Consider the following 7,334-nt stretch of genomic DNA (forward strand, 5'->3'; position numbering starts at 1 on the left):
ATATTCTCATTCTCATCCAGAATTGTGGGGTGCATGATGCCCCTGTTCTAAATTCATGGTAAATGTACAGGTCAGAGATTAATACATTTTTCTGCTCAACTGTCACCTGGCTCTATTTTCCCCATCTATCCTCCATTCTCCTCCCCTCTCCCCCTCTCATGTCCTCCCCTCTCCCATCACCTCCCCTCTGTAGACTATGACTAGGTCACACTGACCTAACAGATATACGGAGGTAATTTCACAGAGAACATCACAGAAGACGGAGACAAAACCATGGATGGAGAAGAAGAGAGAGGGAGGGAAACAGGGAGAGCATTGTAGCTTTGCATTCATTTTAGAACATTCTCTAATGGTCTGTTATTTTTTTAAAGTGAATAAGTAGAAGGAGATGTCTGCTTTATTTGTCTCAGAAACATTGTGTCCAAATAACACCTGCTATTTGGGGATCTGATAGTCCATGTGTTACGCTTCTCCCTGTGTATTACTCACTACCTATCAATTACTGTGTCATAAAGAGCTGATTCATATTCAACTTATGTTTCACTGGCACAAACTTCCTGACTGACTCGGAGTCCAGATGACAGAGAACATAGATTGGCTGCTGAGCTGAGGGTTGTCATACCGACTCACTGACTTCCTTGTTAGAAGCACCAAAGCTTCAGTATGCAAACACTCAGCAAAAACACATTAAAAAGGAAACTAATTCACTATAGTGCACCTATTCCGCAGGATACTTATTGAAATGATAACCAAAGTATGAGAAATAGCATATCACAACACCCCATTACTATAAAAGTCAAGAGCCCACTCCATGATGCCACAATCCCATTAAGAGACCAGTACCAACTTCCACTTTATGAACACTAAAGACCCCAGTCTGCAGAAGCACATTATTATGTTTACGTTCTGTGTATGAATAATTATAATTGACTATTTATTTCTGGGCAATAATTACAATATCTATAAAACACATCCGACACGTTTGGAAAACACCTGCTCTGGGTTGCAGTGATGTGTGGAACAGCTAAGATCCTTTAATCTTGACGAGATACTTCAAAGTGACTAGGCTACCTTCAAAGAGTAAAATACAAAACAGATATCATCATAGCTTTTTGATCAATGTATATATGAATATGCAAATGTAATTGATTTCAGTCTAATACAAATGAACACTTCAGAACCATTCTGCTCTCTCTCTCTCTCCGCTGTCTCTGACTTTCTAATTCCCATGTGAACTACTGTACAGTGCATTCTGAAAGTATTCAGACCCCTTCAATTTTTCCACATTTTGTTACGTTACAGCCGTTTTCTAAAATGGATTAAACCCCTCATTAGACAAAGCAAAAAACGTTTTTTATATTTTTTTGCAAATTTATACAAAATAGAAAACTGAAATATCACATTTACATAAGTATTCAGACCCTTTACTCAGTACTTTGTTGAAGCACCTTTGGCAGAGCTTACAGCCTCGAGTCTTCTTGGGTATGATGCTACAAGCTGGGCACACCTGTATTTGGGGAGTTTCTCACATTCTTCTCTGCAGATCCTCTCAAGCAAGCTCTGTCAGGTTGGATGGGGAGCATTGCTACATAGCTATTTTCAAGTCTCTCCAGAGATGTTTGATCAGGTTCAGGCTCTGGCTGGGTCACTCAAGGACATTCAGAGACTTGTCCCAAAACCACTCCTGCATTGTCTCGGTTGTGTGCTTAGTGTCGTTGTCCTGTTGGAAGGTGAACCTTCGCCTCCAGTCTGAGGTCCTGAGTGCTCTGGAGCAGGTTTTCATCAAGGATCTCTCTGTACTCTGCTCTGTTCATCTTTCCCTCAATCCTGACTAGTCTCCCAGTCCCTGCCGCTGAAAAACATCTACACAGCATGATGCTGCCACCACTATGCTTCATCGTAGGGATGGTGCCAGGTTTCCTCCAGATGTGAAGCTTGGCATTCGGGCCAAAGAGTTACATCTTGGTTTCATCAAACCAGAGAATCTTGTTTCTCATAGTCAGAGTCTCTAAGTGCCTTTTGACAAACTTCAAGCAGGCTGTCATGTGCCTTTTACTGAGGAGTGGCTTCCATCTGGACACTCTACCATAAAGGCCTGATTGGTGGAGTGCTGCAGAGATGATTGTCCTTCTGGAAGTTTCTTCCATCTCCACAGAGAAACTCTGGAGGCCGGTCAGGGTGACCATTGGGTTCTTGGTCACCTTCCGGACCAAGGCCCTTCTCCCCTGATTGCTCAGTTTGGCCGGGCGGCCAGCTCTAGGAAGAGTCTTGGTGGTTCCAAATCGTCTCCATTTAAGAATAATGGAAGCCACTGTGTTCTTGGGGACCTTCAATTCTGCAGGTACCATTCCCCAGATGTGTTCCTCGACACAATCCTGTCTCTGAGCTCTATGGACAATTCCTTCGACCTCATGGCTTGGTTTTTGCTCTGACATGCACTGTCAACTGTGGGACCTCATATAGACAGGTGTGTGCCTTTACAAATCATGTCCAATCAATTAAATTTACCACAGGTGCACTCTAATCAAGTTGTAGAAACATCTCAATGATGACCAATGGAAACAGGATGCACCTGAGCTCAATTTCGAGTCTCATAGTAAAGGGTCTGAATACTTATGTAAATAAGACTTGTTTTTTAAAACATTTTATACATTTGCAAATTTTTCTGAAAACCTGTATTCACTTTGTCATTATGGGCTATTGTGTGTAGATCGATTTTTTTATTTTTTATTTAATTTTTAAAATTATTTCATCAATTTTAGAATAAGGCTATACTTTCAGAATGTATTGTACATCCATGCTGAGAAACCATCAATCCAGACATGGCTTTATACAGCAATGTGTGTAGCTGTGAATTTATTACAATGCCAGAAAAATCTGATATGTATAGCTAATGTGTGCCCTCCAAATGTGTGCATTGCTTTTCTGGATGACTTGATGTGAAACTTACAATGAAGATAGCCTATATGGTTTCCTATTCACGTTCCCTGACAGAGGAGCTCTGATAAGAGGACCCACTGAAGCCCTCTGCACTTTCACAGACAAGCTCAGCCATTATTAATGTAATTGATTTACTAGGCTCGTGAGGCATGTTAAATAGCTGCAAGATTCCGCTACAATATGTTAATTGTGACCCTCAAATATTAGTTTTCATGCACTATCAATTACATTCAGACTACTACCTCTATCTGAGATCAATACCCTGATAAAGGTAGACCTATTACTTCCTCTTAAGGAATAGATTACAGGTCTACATAGGCCTTGATGATGAAATATAGCATCGTGGTAAGGCCCACAATGTAATATGTTTAATCATAATGACCAAACTATTTGAAGAAGCGTATCCTTATAAATCAGTGATTCATTGTTAATCATTATTTTTCCTAATTAAGAAATACTTTTAATTGGGCCTTACCTGCCCAAAAACCGAGCTGAGAATTGGGCGCAAATTGAAGTCGGATTCAAAGGATGCCGCACTGGACCTTCCGGAGCGGTGAGAGGATCGGCTGGACACGGGGATAGGCGATGAGAAAGCTGGGGAAGGCATGCTGGCATTCCCGCTAGTGGACGAACTTGGCCTTGTATGGTCCCTCGACTCAAAAAATAGCGCGGTGTCATCTCTGCAATCAGAGTGGGGCTGTATTCTGGGGTCCAAGTGGGTAGGTTGAGCGTGGCTGTGGTGGTTTGCAGGCGGTGGGTCGTCCCGGGTCGTTTTCCGGTGGGGTTGGATGACTTGCAATGTTTTCTCACACCTCGGCCCAAACCATGTTGCTCAGATGGGTCATCCTGGAAGTTGGCAGCGGGTATCTGGCCGTTGGAGGCGTGGGGCTGGCTCTTACTAGCTCGGGTCGTGTCCCTATTCTGGGTAACGTTGCGGAGTAGCGAAGGATGCCACAGGGGTCTCCGCGCACTAACGTCGCACTCTGCGGACAAGAATGACTCCTCTGCGACTTTGCTGCTCACTTGAATTGCAGCTGGACGATGATGATGACTTCGGTCGGTTCCTGTCGTGCGTTCAGGGAAGTATGTCGATCTACTGCTTACCGAGGAAGATTTCAGCAAGGACGTCCTAGATTCGGATTTGAGTCTTGCTCCTCGTCTCGTTTCAGCAGTAGACCTACTCATTGCCGTTTGGTTGTGTATTTTCTCACATTGTCGGCCTTCGTACGGTAACAACAAAACCATAGCTGCCTTCAAAAGCTGTTCTTAAAAGTTGCATTTACCACCTGATTGCTATGTGGCGCTGATGCAGGACGCGCGCAGACACGTAACGAAAATCATAGCACTCTGTTCACGTCGCTCACCTGTCACTACTATGAAAGTCCCTGGCACCTTGACATTTACAGTGTTTCGTTGTGGGAAGATCTAACACCGTGCCCATAAATGATTGTTGTAGGCAGTGGTGTAAAGTACTTAAGTAAAAATACTTGAAAGTACTACTTGAGTAGTTTTTTGGGGTATCTGTACCGTATTATTATTATTTTCACAACTTTTTACCCCATACATTTTCCCTGACACCCAAAAGTACTTGTTACAGTTTGAATGCTTAGCAGAATTGGAAAATGGCCTAATTCACACACTTACTGAGAGATCATCCCTGGTCATCCCCAGGGGAGCCGCCAGGGATTTTGGGCCCCATGAAAAGACATCACATTGGGCCCCACCACCACAGGCCACTCCAACCCTGCGCAATTGCTGTAACCACACACCTCCAGAACCCAATCAACCCATTCAAAGTTTTAAATAACTCTACCTTTGCAGGTTTGCAACTCTTGTAGTCCAATATTTACTGTACGGTATTTACTGACAGTGAGCTGTGAAAATGTAACATTGTGCAGACATGCAACATTCTGTGGAATTCACTATTTGATGCAGGACTGATACCCTCTATAAGAAATGTGCTAAAGGCCATCTTTTTACAGTCTAAATGTAATTTTAATGTTAACGTTCTTGAATAGAAAATTCTCTTAACATTTAATGAACAATTTAAAATAAATATACATTAACCTCTTCAATTAAAATAAATGAACATAACAAACAAAATAATAAAATCAGCAGCAGATTTTTGAACTAAGTATACATACCAACTAGAAAATAAGCAGCTGTAAAAGTGGAAATGAAAAGGCCTGATGGTGGCGCTAGAGGAAAGGTCAAAAGGTCACCAAATGAATAGGTTTCTTCCACTTGGGGTCTTGATTGTGCACAAGAAATTTTATGGCAATCCAGCCATTATTTTGAGATATATATTGTTCTCAGCCTGTGGGCATCATGTGTGTAGTGATCCAATATCCATAACCATGCCATTTAACAGCATTGCAAGACTGCAAAGGCTGTCCTGGGACATAGTGGAGCTCAATTCGTTTTTTAAAATCTGTTTTAGCTTACTGAAAGCTCTCGCCACCAGCAACAGTCACAGGCAGTGTGCAAAATATATGTAAAGCAACTCACACTTCTCCAAAAATGCTTTGCAGCTGCATCTTACAAATTGCATTCAGGAGACCAAGAGGGGACAAGTTAGGGGGGAAAGTGGCAGCATATACAGTGTTCAGGTGTCTTACTTCATGATGAAACTCAGGTGTAAGATCTCTGGAATACTTCATGATCAGTGGTTGGCACACAGGAGGGACTTTACCCTCACTAATCTGCCCAACTTTCAGAACAGCAGAAAATGATTCTACAATTATTGCAGTGTTCTGGAACCCAATGTCCAAGTCACTTATGATGTTGTCCAAAGCATTAAAAAACAGTGTTCTGGAACCCAATGTCCAAGTCACTTATGATGTTGTCCAAAGCATTAAAAAACAGTGTTCTGAAACCCAATGTCCAAGTCACTTATGATGTTGTCCAAAGCATTAAAAAACACTGTGTTCTGAAACACCGTTGCTGCACTGTCCTGAGCTGTCTCCTCTTGAGAGGTCTCATCATGGGATCTCTTCCTTTTCCTCTGGCGGCCGTGTTCCTTGCTAAATTGAGTTGCAACATCCATTTGTCAGTGTTGCCTCAGACAGGAGAGACTCCCATCCATCTCTAAGAGCCGGGCATCTCTTCCTTTAAGGCTCTGATATTGGCTGCCTCTGTGTCAACTGAGCTTTTTCCTGACTGGAGAATCACATTCCTGTCCTCAATGCATTGCAGTACCTGCAATTATGCCAACTGACATGTCATTCAACACAATGCTGCTCACCTCCTTCTACAGTTGGGAGTAGGGCTGGTTCAGGGGGGTGGGGATGGGGAGACACGGCTGCTGAGCCTGAAGCTGCATCTGTTGGGCCTGGCACCAAGCAGGGGGAAGGACAGGGACAACTGATTTAGAATGAATAGCTTGCTAAAAGTTTGCCTGCATTGATTAAAATGTCAACTAAAAGAGTGAAATGTAAACCCTGAATTCTCTGAGAAGATATTAAGATATTAAGTAACTAATGTTAGGGGAGCAAAATTTGCCTATTTCATGGTGGACTAAGCTAACAGGATCATTTCCACCTCTCACGGACTACACCCACCTTCCTTTGTGAAACATTGGGGGACATACTGTCGCCCTTTCTTTTCTCTCTCCTGTATTTCTTTTCTTTCTTTTCGTTTTTTGGAAGCCAGATTTTTCTTTAGGAAGCTGAGACATGATGCTCCACCGGCACTCCTCAACACATGCTTCACTTGTAAATGATGTCTCAGTGTTGGAGCATGCCCCTGGCTATATGTCAAAAGAAATAAGAAAATGGTTCCATCTGGTTTGCTTAATATAAGGAATTTGAAATGATTTATATATTTTTTATTTTAGATACTTAAGTATATTTTAGCAATTACATTTACTTTTGATACTTAAGTATATTTAAAACCAAATACTTTTAGACTTTTACTCAAGTAGGATTTTACTGGGTGACTTTTACTTGAGTCATTTTCTATTAAGGTATCTTTACTTTTACTCAAGTAGGACAATTGGGTACTTTTTCCACCACTGGTGGTAGGCTATGATGTCTTCAAATGGAATGGGTCATAATTCCACAGTGAATTTCTACTGTACATCTCTAATGATTTAACAAGACGTCAAAACTCCAATATGAATGTAGATAATAATTGTCTACTTTCATGAATACTGATGTTGCTATGCAAAAATTGATTAGATTATCTTGCCAAAAGGGTCCTCAAATTCACGGCAGGTAGCCTAGTGGTTAGAGCGTTAGGCTAATAACCGAAAGGTTGCTGGATCAAATCCCCGAGATGACAAGGTAAAGAAAGATCTGTCGTTCTGCCCCTGAGCTAGGCAGTTAACCCACTGTTCCCCAGGCGCCGAAGATGTCAATTAAGGCAGCCGCCCGCACCTCTCTGATTCAGAGGGG

General features: G+C 42.1%; 1 pseudogene; it reads right to left on the reverse strand.

Moving 5' to 3' along the window:
* Positions 1-200: 200 nt before the first annotated feature.
* On the reverse strand, positions 201-4,289 carry LOC149979627 (uncharacterized; annotated as a pseudogene).
* Between the last annotated feature and the right edge of the window lie 3,045 nt (positions 4,290-7,334).

The sequence above is a fragment of the Oncorhynchus mykiss genome, chromosome 11 (genome assembly GCF_057628025.1).
Source record: "Oncorhynchus mykiss isolate SJ-2025 chromosome 11, ASM5762802v1, whole genome shotgun sequence".
Lineage (NCBI taxonomy): Eukaryota > Metazoa > Chordata > Actinopteri > Salmoniformes > Salmonidae > Oncorhynchus > Oncorhynchus mykiss.